Source organism: Phasianus colchicus, chromosome 15, assembly GCF_987193195.1.
Source record: "Phasianus colchicus chromosome 15, bPhaCol1.hap1.1, whole genome shotgun sequence".
NCBI classification, from domain to species: Eukaryota; Metazoa; Chordata; class Aves; order Galliformes; family Phasianidae; genus Phasianus; species Phasianus colchicus.
In genome coordinates this window covers 1,411,124-1,425,619 of record NC_143450.1, presented here as the reverse complement: position 1 = coordinate 1,425,619, position 14,496 = coordinate 1,411,124, and the positions used below count along the sequence as shown (strand labels likewise).

The 14,496-nt window shown below is 48.6% G+C and overlaps 1 pseudogene; it reads right to left on the bottom strand.

Moving 5' to 3' along the window:
• Positions 1–5,588: 5,588 nt before the first annotated feature.
• On the bottom strand, positions 5,589–9,553 carry LOC149915820 (protocadherin alpha-2 pseudogene; annotated as a pseudogene).
• Positions 9,554–14,496: the final 4,943 nt, after the last annotated feature.

The following is a 14,496-nucleotide window of genomic DNA, read 5'->3' as shown; positions in this document are numbered from 1 at the left end:
ACAACCCCTCTCGGCAGCCTATTCCAGAGTTCTGTCACTCTGACAATAAAGAAGTTTATTCCTGTGTTTCAATGGAACTTCCTTCTGTTCCAGTTTCCAGCCATTGCCATTTGTTCTATTCTTGCTCACCAAGGAAAACAGTCCACCCCATCAACTTGTCTATCACAATTTAGATATTTATAAACAGTGATTAGAACCCCCTTCAGCCTTCTCTTCTTCATGCTGAACAGATTCAGGTCTCCCAGCCTTCCTATGTAATGGAGATGCTCCATGGCAATAATCATCTTTGTCATCCTCTGCTGGACTCTTTCTAGGAAGTCCCTGCCTTTTGAAACTGGGGAGCCCAGAACTGGACATGGTGCCACAGATGTGGTCTCAGTGGGACAGAGAAGAGGGAAAGGATCACCTCCCTCAACTTCCTGGCCATGTTCCTTTTCATGCAACCTATTTGCTCAGGACCAAACTGTTGGGCACAAGGACAGAGGTTGCTCAGCATTGCACAGCTTCTCTCCAGCAGATCAGCTCCAAATGCGTTTTGATACATGCAGTTATTCCTCCCAGGTGTGAGACTCTAAACTAGCTCATGTTGAACCTCTTCAGGTTCCCCTATGCCGAACTTGACAGTCTCCTTGTCCAGGTCTTCTTCAATGGCAGCACAGCCTTCCCGTGAGTCAGACACTATTATCAGCTTTGTATCATCTGCAAACTTTCTGAGAGAAGAGTCTATGCCTTCATCCAGATGACTGAAGAAGATGCTGAGTGAAACTGGACCCAGCACTGACAAACCTTGCACACATGGTAGAGGGTGGTTTGGTGGTCACTTCTGCCAGATCCCTCATCACTTGTGGATGCACACCATTGGGCTCCAGGGATGTTTTTGTGAAGTGCTCAAAGATAACAGATTGCAGAACAAGAACAAACTGCGAGTACTGACAGTAAATCACCACTTCCCTGCAGATAAAACCTGTCAGATGCAGAGGTAAGACAAAATGCACTGAGCATGGGTGGGCAGAAATGCAAACACATTGTCATATTTTCAAGATGTTTCCTTCAGACAAGATAAAGTTGATATTTTGGGTTTGGCTTCTATGGATTATCCATTTTTCTGTGCATGTAAGATTTCAATTTGTCCTCAGCATTTGCTGCACACATGTGGTGGAAAAGCTTGCTGGATCCAAAAGCTAAACTTTACCATTCTTCTCTGCCGTGTCACTGAAAAGCAGGAAAAAAAGAAGAACCACCTGCCTACACAGCTCTCTTCTGACACCCTTTGCTTACAGCACCACCTGCACACAACAACAGCAGCAGTCAGGCCAAGGCAGTGAGCAAGTTGCATCTTCATGTCTTACAGCTCAGCAACATCAAAGACAACCCAGGGTCAAGCAACACGCTTCTGCCTACAATTCTCTTTGCTTTCATGCTCCAACTTACCACTGACTCAAGCGTAAATCTGCCACTTCATTGCTGAAGACTCTCAGGCTGCCATGGAACAGTAATGATGCCTAAAGTCCAGGTCCATATGTACTTTCCGATGCCAGTGGGATTTGATTTATACCATGTGAGTTCACAGTCAAAACATAATGATGTATTCCACTTTCTCCCATGATTTTGTATCTTACCTGAATTGGTATACACATGACTACTAGAACGATAAAACAAATACAACATCAGCCCAAAAATAAACACTCCAACATAAAATACGCCAACAAAACAGTGAGAAAATGTACGGTCATCTGCTGATCACGTTCTTTTAATATGAACAACTTACCTTTATTATGGCTGCAGTAGTTGCTGCTTATTAAGAAAAAGTGCACTATCGATGATCAGTGCACAGCGCTCCCTGGAACACATCTATCACAATGGATGCAACAGGGAGACATGAAAGCTAATGACAGTCACTCCATCACAACCTCAGATCACAAAAGTAGAAATTTCAGACCCCAGACTCATGGTCAGCTGCTCAAAGGCGTGTGATCTGACAGCAGCCAGAAGCCAGCACAATACATCTCATCCACTCTCACCAATGCATTTCCAGTGTGAGAGAAGAAAAAACGCAGAGCAAGATTCATAAAGGAGGAGAGAAAAAAAAAAAAAAGAAAAAAAAACCAGAAAGGTCCCATTACACTACAGTTAAACATACAGTTCACCTGTTAAACATACAGAAGCACTTCCATCCAACTAGACGAGAAATACACGCAGAGGGAAAATCATGGGGTACAAAGAACCCAGCTAGAATCAACAACACTGGGAAAAACTCCTGTATGAAAAGGATCATTCCACATTCAAACACAAGTGAATAAAGGCACATAAGGAAGATGACTTCACAGGCAGGAATGCCGCAACTACAACAGCGAGTGAGGACACACAGAATTTGACTCCTCAGGGCACCACAGAGGCTCATCACACCTCACAGATGGCCTTGCAGTCAAAGGTCACTTGGTGGAAGACCTCCCCACGTCCCACTGAAGACAATATCACTGTGCTGCTCACCTTTCTGGTTCTTTCTCTACACAAGGAAAAGCAGATGCCCAAGGAAAACAGCAGAGAGTCAATTCAAACCCATTAGCAAGGAACAGTGACAGAAGGAATGACTCATAACCTTCTATGATAAGGTATAAAAGCTGAAATTCTGGAGGTTTTCAGAGAAAGCAGGCCAGCCAGCACACTGTACTTGGCCTCTTCTCCACAATTAATTCTTGCAACCTCCATCTCAGGCCGTGGCGAGTAGTATCTCCAGTCAAACATTTCCAGCTCGTGACCACCGATTTACTATTTAATGTACCAAGGCATCATCATTTCCCTCACACAAGACTCTTCACTGGTAAAACTTTTCAGGATCAAACACCCAGGCCACACTAGTTGCTGCTCACATGATCACTATCACAACACTTGCACACTAATCCCCCCATTGCCTGGGCAATGCTCTAAGCTCCACCCTGATCACGACCCATGGATGTGCAGATCTTCATCTTCCCTCATCTGTGACAGCACAAACAGCTGGGTAACTGCAGAAACACACACTGCCTCCCAGCCTCTTCCCAGCGACAGGAACTGCTCCCTGAATATTCTGCACCTACTGTGAAATCTCATGTGGAAACTATAAGATGAATTACATCTGACATCTTACAGAATGTAGCATTAGCATGCGCACAGCTGTGAGTAACTTTCCCAATACTTGAGGAAAACAGTCATCACAAAGTAGACGGCATTCTGCTTCTCACATCCCAGTACCAAACACATTTCCTACATCAGGCAGGTGCCAAAGAAAGAGACTGCATCTCTTGGGAGGAATTGCTCACTGCTTTACAACAACGCGTTTTTAAGGCACACAGAAATAATCACATGGATTTTATCTGCACTCATGGGAGCCAAGAAAGCCTGGCACCACAGCATATATTGAAACAACACTGCAACATCCTGTACAGTTTCCCGCTTTAACAAACATTTGCCTAGGATGGAAAAACTGATACTTTCATTACTTGTTCTACCTTTATTTGTCATTCCATAAGTCTCCATTTCAAATCGCTAATATCATACATGGAAATAGAACACAGAATATGGGTTGTGCTATGTCATCCTCTCTGCAAACTCCTTGCGGTATTAAAGTGAGAAGAGTGTAAAAAGAAACACCCACATTCCAATGATATCCACATATCAGGACTACTTCTATGAAGGATCAGTAAAAAGGAGGACACTGTTTCTGATGACACAAACTTGGTAGACACCAGCATGATTTGCCACAAGCAGAGATGTAGGCAGTAAACACAGCTTCACAGGTGTGGCCGCCAACAAGAAAACAGCATCATGGAAGAAAAAAATGGACTTCATTTCACGGTGCTCCATTTCTGTGACATCTCCTACTTGAGCAGCAAGTGTCCATGCTCAGAGAGAGAGGATTGAAAGGCCAGACTGCACATCGCTTCCAAAACAGGATTACAATGCAGAATGATTCTAGGAAGGAAAGACCAAGAGTTTGACCAAAGAAACTGAAATATCAATGTGGAAGTGGGTAAGCTATGGAATAGCAGGACAGGGATGGTGTTGAATACTCCTCTTTGGACATAATCAGACCTTGAAAGGATGAGGCCCTCAGCAGCCTCACCTCACTCAAATTCAGCCTCACACAAGGGCAAAACACACAGGACATCAGAGAACTCTCCTGGGATCTCGCTGATCCATTACTCAGACATGCCAGAATTAATTACATACACTTAAGGAAAGCCCAAAGGAGCAGAAGGGATTCACGACTACAAAGAGACACATATTCAGAACATCCAAAGACAGTGCAGTGTAGTCATGTCAACACAATGAACTACTGCCAGATCTGGAAGACCTCCCATTTCTTACGGCCTCTGGTAACCTCCAAATCCCACTCTGAACAATGGATACAGAAAACAAGCAGCCTCTATTCCAGCTTCTACTCACTTTCCCAATCCAGCGTTGACACTGTCCTTCACTGAACCATCCCTCCAGTCAGAGCAGGAAGTGCAAACACACCAAACAAACAGTGTCATACACAGTGCCTGGATGACATTCCACAGATAAGACTCAATGTTTTGCAATGCTTCTGCAAATGTTAATGAGTAAGGCATCTTTATGTTTCATCTGAACTGTATAGGTGGGAATCCAAGGATGCACTATTCCTTTTGATTTTAAATATGGCACAGGTGCTGTGGGAGAAGCTACAGCTACTGATGCAAATACTGAAAGAACATCTGAAGAGGCTGAAGTACATCCTGATGGAATATGAGGCTACAATCAGAAAACTCTCCAGGTACAACTGTCACCTTGTATCACATCTCCTTCAATAGACAAGGAAAGAAGACAATGCTACAATTTTTGACAAAAAAACTATAACTGATAACAACGCAGTCAGGGCCAATGATGGAGAATACTACATGCTGGACTGTTGCCTCAAGACCGACCCTTTGTGACTTCCAGACATTCAGCACTCCCACCTGGAAATGCTGCACACCATCAACTAACAGAATTACTACCAGCAACATATCAAATCAAAAGGGGCACTCATTTCATTCTGGAAAGGAATATCACTAGCAATGAAAGCCTTGTGTCCAGCAGCAGGAGCAGAACTGAGAGAAACCCAGCCCTGTGCACTAACAGCTCCAGAACCTACAATCACCTTTGAGAACCACAAACGGCAACGGGATATGACAGGTTACACCCAAACCTTGTCCCCACCAATAAATAATGGCAAAAATAATAAATTCGGCAAAAGGCAAACGATTCTCATTGGAAATGTTCTGAGTGCTAACTCCATAGAAAAGTGTAACAGAAGTACACTGTGCCATTCCCTCTCCGAACATTCGGAACAAAAATTCATTGCTTTACATCATTTCACCAGATGCAAAAGAAACATACCAAAGCAACATCTCTGTCAGCACTCCATGGTCCTTAACTGGGACTGCAGTCCTCTCTCAGAGGGAACAACAGAGGCATTGGCAAGAGGTGTGCAGGACTGGATACAGGAAAAGTCCATAATCAAATTCCTACTTTCATTATGACTTTGTCTGATGTACCAGTGTAGACAGAGATACACCACGCACACATAGAATGCTGAAATAATAATCAATGTACTGCATCGTGTCTCTTGAGAAGGAGAATGAAAGAAAAAAAACAGTGCTGTTAACAGCACAATCACACTGCTCATTAATAAAAGAAGAGGAAAATGCCCAGTGGACCACCACTACCAGAATGACCCTTCACATCCAGCCATCCTACAGTGTTAACGCACTATTAGAATCAGTCTTGCCAGAATTCATGTCACAGCAACTCAGTGCAAATTATTTCATTCCATCAAAGGAAAATTCCAATACAAAACATCAAACCTCAGAATAAACTTCCAGATCAACAACTGAGGAGCTCTGAGATGGACAAAATGGTAGATGGAAATGTAAAATAAACATCTTCACAGAATTTCTACAATGAGCCAATAAATACAACAGCAAAGAGTGGATGCAAGTTGAAGTGGAATACAGTCCAGTAGTGCTTGCCCTACCCATTTTAGAGTAAAAACGTTGACTGAAAATGAGCAAGACACCATCGTTCTTGAATCAACAGAATAAGATCCAACAACAATACTCAAGCAAGATATATGAAAAGAAAATTGCAAATACAAGATTCTTGCAACAAATATGTCAAAGAAAAGAATACATGCCCCCGACAGGTACTGCTCTACAACACAGTTGCAGAGCAGTGCAACACAGCTGTCAGAACTCCAAGCCTCTGCACAGAGGATGGAACAGAAGGAAAAGAAGCAAAGAAAAGAGGAGATAATAGGGGAAAAAAAAATTAAAAAAGGCAAGAAAGGAAGGACGGAAACAAAAGACGTGCGGCCCGGGAGAGCCACTGACCGTGTCCAGCAGGGAGGGCGCGTCGTGCGGCGTCTCCTTCGGCGCGGGGCCGGGCGGCGGCGGGCAGTTGGGGCTGAACACCATCAGGTCGCTCTTGCCCGCGCCGTCCGTGGCCACGCACAGGCTCCGGCTCTGGCGCTGCGAGTACGACCAGCTGCCCACCTCGCTGGCGCACACCAGCGTCGCCGGCCCGGGCCCCGCCAGCACGGCCGCCCGCGGCGCCCAGCGCCCGGCCCCGTACAGCACCACCGCCAGCACCAACAGGCTCGACACCGCGCAGATGGCCGCCACCAGCCACACGTTCGTCGCCGACGCCGCCGCCGATGATCCGCCCTCCGCGCCCGCCGCCGGCCGCAGCCCCGCCCCCGCCGACACCGACACCGCCCCCGCCGCCGCCGCCAGCGCCGCCTCGGCGCCCTCCACCAGCGACACGCTCAGCGTGGCCGTGGCCGAGCGCGGCGGCTCGCCGTGGTCCCGCACCACGATCAGCAGCCTCTGCCGCGGGCCGTCCGCCTCCTCCAGCGCCCGCGCCGTGCTCACCTCGCCGCTGTACAGCCCCACGCGGAACGGGCCCTCGCCCCGCGGCTCCCGCAGCTCGTAGCGCAGCCACGCGTTGTAGCCCGAGTCCGCGTCCACCGCGCGGATCTTCGCCACCACCTGCCCCGCCGGAGCACCCCACGCCGCCCGCGCCCACAGCGACCACGACGACACGACCGAGCCCGACGAGCCCGGAGATCCCGCCGAGCCCGACGCCCGCGACCCCGCCTCCGCCGCCTCCGCCGCCTCGCCCGCAGCCCAGGGCCCCGGCCCGCCGCCCGCCAGCGGCAGCAGCGCCGGCGCGTTGTCGTTCTCGTCCACCACGAACAGCTGCACCGTGGCGTTGCCGCACAGCGGCGGCTCCCCCGCGTCCACCGCCCGCACCTCGAACTGCAGCACCTGCAGCTCCTCGTAGTCCAGCGGCCGCAGCGCCCGCAGACGCCCGCTCTCCGCGTCCACCGACACGTAGCTCGACGCCGGACGCCAGCCCGAGCCCGAGCCCGAGCCCGCGCCCGTCCCCGCGCCGCCCTCCGACACCGAGTAGCTCACGCGCCCGTTGCCCGCCTCGTCCGGGTCCCGCGCCCACAGCCGCGCCAGCTCCGCGCCCGCCGCGTTGTTCTCCCGCGCCAGCACCGTGTACACGGCCTGCGCGAACGCCGGCGCGTTGTCGTTCACGTCCGACACCGGCACCCGCAGCCCGCGGCTGGCGCGCAGCGGCGGCGCCCCGCCGTCCTCCGCCCGCACCTCCACCTCGTACTCCGACACCCGCTCCCGGTCCAGCGCCTCCCGCAGCACCAGCGAGTACGAGCCCGCGAACGTCGCCACCAGCCCGAACGGCGACGGCGGCCGCACCGCGCACCGCACCCGCCCGTTCGGCCCCGAGTCCCGGTCCGACACGCTCAGCAGCGCCACCACCGTCCCCAGCGCCGCGTCCTCGGGCACCGGCACCGACAGTGACGTCACCCACACCTCGGGCGCGTTGTCGTTCACGTCCACCACCTCCAGCAACAGTTTGCAGTGACCTGACAACGGAGGCATCCCGTTATCTCTTGCTTCAATGCGAAAATCGAACGCACTGACTTCTTCAAAATCTAAGGCACCTGTGAGTCTGATCTCCCCCGTCTGGGGATGGACAGAAATCAGATCTTTTCCACTGAATGGAACAAAGTTGGTGGCACTGTAAGTCACTTCGCTATTAATTCCCACATCCGGATCCCTGGCTGTCACCTGCGCCACCAGCGTGCCCTCCGCCGCGTCCTCCGGCAGCTGCACTTTATACACCGACTGGTTGAACTGCGGCGCGTTGTCGTTTGCATCCAGCACCGAGATCACCAGCTGCACCGTGCCCGTCAGCGCCGGCCTGCCCCCGTCACTCGCCGTCAACACCAAGCGGTGCTCCGGCACCGACTCCCGGTCTAGAGATCTCTTCAATACAAGATCAGGTATTGTATCTCGATCATCCGTTTTTTCTATATCCAAGGCGAAGTGCTCAGAAGGACTCAGTGTATATGAGAGATGCGCGTTCGAACCGATATCCGCATCCGACGCGCCCTCCAGCGGAAAGCGAGAACCAGAAGGGGAGTTCTCTGAGACGCTGATGTTTTTGGAGGCGGCGGGGAAGCGCGGGGCATTGTCGTTGATGTCGGTGACCTCCACCTCCACGTGGAAGACGCGCAGCGGCCGCTCCAGCAGCACCTCCAGGCGCAGGGCGCACGGCGCGCTCTTCCCGCACAGCTCCTCCCGGTCCAGCCGCGAGCTCACCACCAGCGCCCCGCTCGCCCCGCTCACCTCCACGCTCGCCCGCCGGCCCCGCGACACCAGCCGCAGCCGCCGCGCCTCCGCCTCGCCCGCCTCCAGGCCCAGGTCCTGCGCCAGCCGCCCCACCACCGTGCCGGCCTCCGCTTCCTCCGGCACCGAGTAGCGCACCTGCCCGCCGCCCAGCGCCCAGGCCGCCTGCAGCACCAGCACCGCGGCCGCCCAGCTCCGACGCGATGCTCCACCGCCGACCATCGCCCTCAACGCCGCACCGCTCCTTCTCCACGCCACGCACCTCACCACCTGCCTGCTACAAACCCTCCGCCCGCGCTCGCCCCCACGATCCTTCCTCACGGGACGCGCGTCCTCCTCCCCGCCGCTCGCTCTTGCTCTGCCTTCTTTTCCATGGGCACCGGAAGGTGTTCCCCTCCCTTTCCCCGATCGCATCGCGCGTTCCTTAGCTCAGAGCGGCATCATGTGGCTCGCGGAGGGAATTGCGTCTCGTGCTTCTCCACTTACCGTGCTCGATTCTCTCTACCTATATTTCCGTTTTCAATTCCTTATGCATCAAGTTTTTTTTTTCTTTTTTGACAAGACGTATCCTTCGCATTTTTCGGTGGTCTCGTTTCGTAGAAGTGCACATCCGTTGGAATGTAATGAGATGCCAAGTAATCTTTCACACTCATTTTTGAGATGAAATGGGTGTGCTTTGGAATGCATTGAATATTGCACTGATATTGGACGATGGGTTCATCCCCAGTACTCCACTCCGTGGGAACAGGGCAGTTTAATGATGCTTCCTCCATGAGAGATTCTCTGTCCACTTCCTTGACTGGCAGTTCAAGGTCGCAGAGTTCTTGTTCTGAAATGCTTGGAGGAAAAGGTATGAACCAAGAGTGAACTGCTGGTAATGCCGTCAACCCTCAGTCCCCTGCAGATGGAAACCGTTGCAAGCAGAGATGAGATGAGATGCGATGAGTGGGTGGGCAGAAGAGCAAACAATTTCTGTTACTGGCAAGATGCTTCCTTCCAACAAGACGGGATTGACTTTGGGGTTTGAAGTCTTTGGATTTTCCATTTTATGACATACTTTAAAAAAAATATTTGTCCTTACCATTTGTTACAGACATGCTGGTGGACAGGAATTATGGACTCAGCAGTTAAATGCTACTCTTCTGCTCCACCCTGTTCCTGAAAATAGGGTGTGCATCTTAACCTACACGAAGAAATCCATCACCACTTTACACAGCTCTTCTCTGCCACCCTTTGCTTTCACCACTACCTGCACTGCACAACAGCAACAGTCAGCCAAGGCAAAGAGCAACTTGCATCTTCATTTCTTACAGCTCAAAAACATGGAACACAGTTCAGGATCAAGGAACACACTTTGGCCTACAGTCCTCCTTGCTTTCATGCTTTAACTAGTCACTGTTTCATGTGGAAATCTGCTTCTGAAATATGGAAGACTGTCAGTCTTACATGGAACAGCAAAATGTCTGGAGCCCAGATCCATATTCCTTGATGCCAGTGCAGTTTGGTTTATACCATCTGAGTTCATATTCAGAATTTAAACAGGAATTCTTCTTTCTCCTGCATCTTTGTATCTTACCTGCACTGGTATGCACATGACTGCCAGAAGCTTAAAACCTTCAGGAAAATACCCCAGGAAAAGACCACTACTAAACAGCACCAAAACATACAGTTACATATAGAACATATAATCTTTTAATATAAAACACTTACCTGTAGCATGCTGTAGCAGTGCCTGCTTGTTAAGAAAAAGTACATGATCACTCATTAGAGTGTAGTATTCCCTGCCTCACATCTATCAGAATGGAAACAACAGGGAGACCTGAAAATTAATGACATTCACTTCATCACAACCTCAGATCATTGAAGTAGAAAATCCAGATCCCACAGTCATTGCCAGCTCCTCAAAGGTGTGCAATCTGACAGCAGTCAGAACTCAGCACACTGCATCTCACCAACATAGTTCCAATGCGAGAGGAAAAAAACAAAACAACAAAAAACAGATTTAGATTCATAAAACAGGAAAGAGAAAGCTGAAAGATCCCACTGCACTTCAATTAAACATACAGTTTGCCTACATCCTTAAAACAGAAGAACACTTCTTCCCATCCCAAGGAGGAACAGGAGCACAGAGAAGACAAATGGGAGGTTTCAGAGGAATCAGCCAAAAATCATCAACAATGGGAAAAACTCTTGTAGGAGAAACAACCCCCAAAAGTTGGAACATGAGAAAATAAAGGCACATATGAAAGATGGCTTCACAAGCAGGACGCCACAAGTACAACAGCGAGTGAGGACACACAGAATCTGATCGGTCAGGGCACCAGACAGACTCATCACATCTCACAGATGGCCTTGTTGTCAACAGTCACTTAGTGGAAGGCCTCCCCATGTCCCACAGAGGGCAATATCTGTTGTGCAGCTCTCCTTGCTGGTTCTTCCTCTACATAACGTAAGGGAATGTCCACGGAAAAAAGGATATGGACACTTCAAACATACGACAAGGAACAAGTGTTGCCACAAGGAACAATACATAGGCTCTCATGTTAAGGTCAAACAACTGAATTTTTGGAGGATTTCAGAGAAAGCAGGTCAGGCTGCACACTGTACTTGGTCTCTTCTCCACAATTAATTCTTGCAACCTCTATCTCAGGCCATGGCAAGTAGTATCTACAGTCGACCATTTACAGCTAGTGACCACCGTATTAGCATTTAATCTACCAAGCATCATCATTACCCTAGCACAAGACTCTTCACTGCTAAAAAGCCCCAGGATCAAATACCCAGGCCATCCTTGGTGCTGCTCACATGATCACTATCACAACACATGCACACTGATCCCCCCATTGCCTGGACATAGCTCTAAGCCCAACTCTGATCATGACCCATGGATGTGCAAACCTTCACCTTTCCTCATCAGTGACAGCATGAACAGCTGGGTAGCTGCAGAAATACACACTGTCTGCCAGATTCCTCCCAGCGACAGGAACTGAATGGATGCACTCTGAATGTTCTGCATCTACTAAGAAATCTCATGTGGAAATTATAAGATGAATTACATCTGACATCTTACAGAATGTAGCATTAGCACGCGCACAGCTGTGAGTAACTTTCCCAATACTTGAGGAAAACATTCATCAGAAAGTAGACGGCATTCTGCTTCTCACATCCCAGTACCAAACACATTTCCTACATCAGGCAGGTGCCAAAGAAAGAGACTGCATCTCTTGGGAGGAATTGCTCACTGCTTTGCAACAACGTGTTTTTAAGGCACACAGAAATAATCACATTGTTTTTATCTGCACTCATGGGAGACAAGAAAGCCTGGCACCACAGCATATATTGAAACAACACTGCAACATCCTGTACAGTTTCCCGCTTTAACAAACATTTGCATAGCATGGAAAAACTGATCTTTCATTACTTGTTCTACCTCTCTTTGTCATTCCATAAGTCGCCGTTTCAAATTGCTAATGTCATACATGGAAATACAACACAGAATATGGTTTGTGCTATGTCATCCTCTCCAGAGACTCCTTGCGGTATTAAAGTGAGAAGAGTGTAAAAAGAAACACCCACATGCCAATGATATCCACATATCAGGACTACTTCTATGACAGATCTGTAAAAAGGAGGACACTGTTTCTGATGACACAAACTTGGTAGACACCAGCATGATTTGCCACAAGCAGAGATGTGGTGAGTAAACACAGCTTCACAGGTGTGGCCGCCAACAAGAAAACAGCATCATATAATATGGAAGAAAAAAAATGGACTTCATTTCATGATGCTCCATTTCTGTGACATCTCCTACTTGAGCAGCAAGCGTTCATGCTCAGAGAGAGAAGACTGAAAGGCCAGACTGCACATCACTTCCAAAACAGGATTACAGTGCAGAATGATTCTAGGAAGGAAAACCAAGAGTTTGACCAAAGAAACTGAAATATCAATGTGGAAGCGGGCAAGCTATGGAATAGCAGGACAGGGATGGTGTTGAATACTCCTCTTTGGACATAATCAGACCTTGAAAGGATGAGGCCTTCAGCAGCCTCACCTCACTCAAATTCAGCCTCACACAAGGGCAAAACACACAGGACATCATAGAACTCTCCTGGGATCTCGCTGATCCATTACTCAGACATGCCAGAATTAATTACATACACTTAAGGAAAGCAAAGAGGAGCAGAAGGGATTCACGACTACAGAGAGACACGTATTCAGAACATCCAAAGACAGTGTACTGTAGTCATGTCAACACAATGAACTACTGCCAGATCTGGAAGACCTCCCATTTCTTATGGCCTCTGGTAACCTCCAAACCCCACTCTGAACAATGGATACAAAAAACAAGCAGCCTCTATTCCAGCTTCTACTCACTTTCCCAATCCAGCATTGACACTGCCGTTCCCTGAACCATCCCACCAATCAGAGCAAGAAGTCCAAACACACCAAATAGTGTCAAATACACAGTGCCTGGCTGACATTCCACAGATAAGTCTCAATGTTTTGCAATGCTTCTGCAAATTCAGATGGAGTCATTACACAGAGCTAGGCAAAAGGAATTTCTAATATTAATGAGCAAGGCATCTTTATGTTTCATCTGAAGTGTAAAGGCGAGTATCCAAGGATGCCCTTTTCACTTTTGACTTCAAAAATGGCACAGGTGCTTTGTGAAGGTACAGCTAGAGATGCAAATACTAAAAAAACACCAAAAGATGTTCAATACATCCTGCCAAAACACGAGTCTACAATCAGAAATCTCTCCAGGTACAACTATCACCTTGTATCACATCTCCTTCAAAGAACAATGAAAAAAGAAGAGGACAGAATTTTTGAAAAGAAACTGTAACTGATAACAACACAGTCAGGGCCAATGATGGTGAATGCTACATGCTGGACTGTTGCCTCAAGACCAAGCCTTTGTGACTTCCAGACATTCTGCACTCCCACCTGGAAATGCAGCACACCATCAACTAACAGGATTTGTAGAGTCATTAGTCTGATGTGGGAAATCAAAAGAGGCACTGATGTCTGTCTGGGACAGAAGGTCACAAGCAACAAAAGCGTTGTGTCCTGCAGCAGCAGGAGGAACTCCAATAAACACTGTCCTGTGCACTAACAGCTCCAGAACCTACAATCACCATTGAGAACCACAAATGGCAATGAGAAGTCAAAACAGGTTACAGCCCGAAATATGTCCCACCAATAAATAATGACAAAAATAACAAATTAAGCAAAAAGCAAGCCATTTCCATTGAAAAGAGTTTGACTGCTAACTCTAGAGAAAAGTGTTACAGAAGAACCCTGAGCCATCCCCTCTCCCAACATTCAGAACAAAAATTCTTTGCTTTGCATCACTTCACTTGATGCACAAGAAACGTAGTGAAGGGATGTCACTGTCAGCACTCTGGGGTCACCAGCAGACTCAGCTACGGGCCTGCACTCCTCTCTCAAAGGAAGCAACAGAGAGAGACATTTGCAAGACTTTGTAAGGACAGTCTACAGGTCTGGAAAGAATACAGGAAAAGCCCATAATCACTTTCCGACTTCCTTACTATCATGACTTTGACTGATGAGCTGATGTAGATGGAGATGGAGACACACCACGCACAGACAGAATGCTGAAATAATAATCAGTGTACTGCATCGTGTCTCTTGCAAGGGAGAATAGAAGAAAAAAACACTCCTGTTAACAGCACAATCACACTCCACGCTAATAAAAGAAGAGGAAAATGCCCAGTGGACCACCACTACCAGAATGACCCTTCATGTCCAGCGGTCCTCCAGTGTTACGCACTATTAG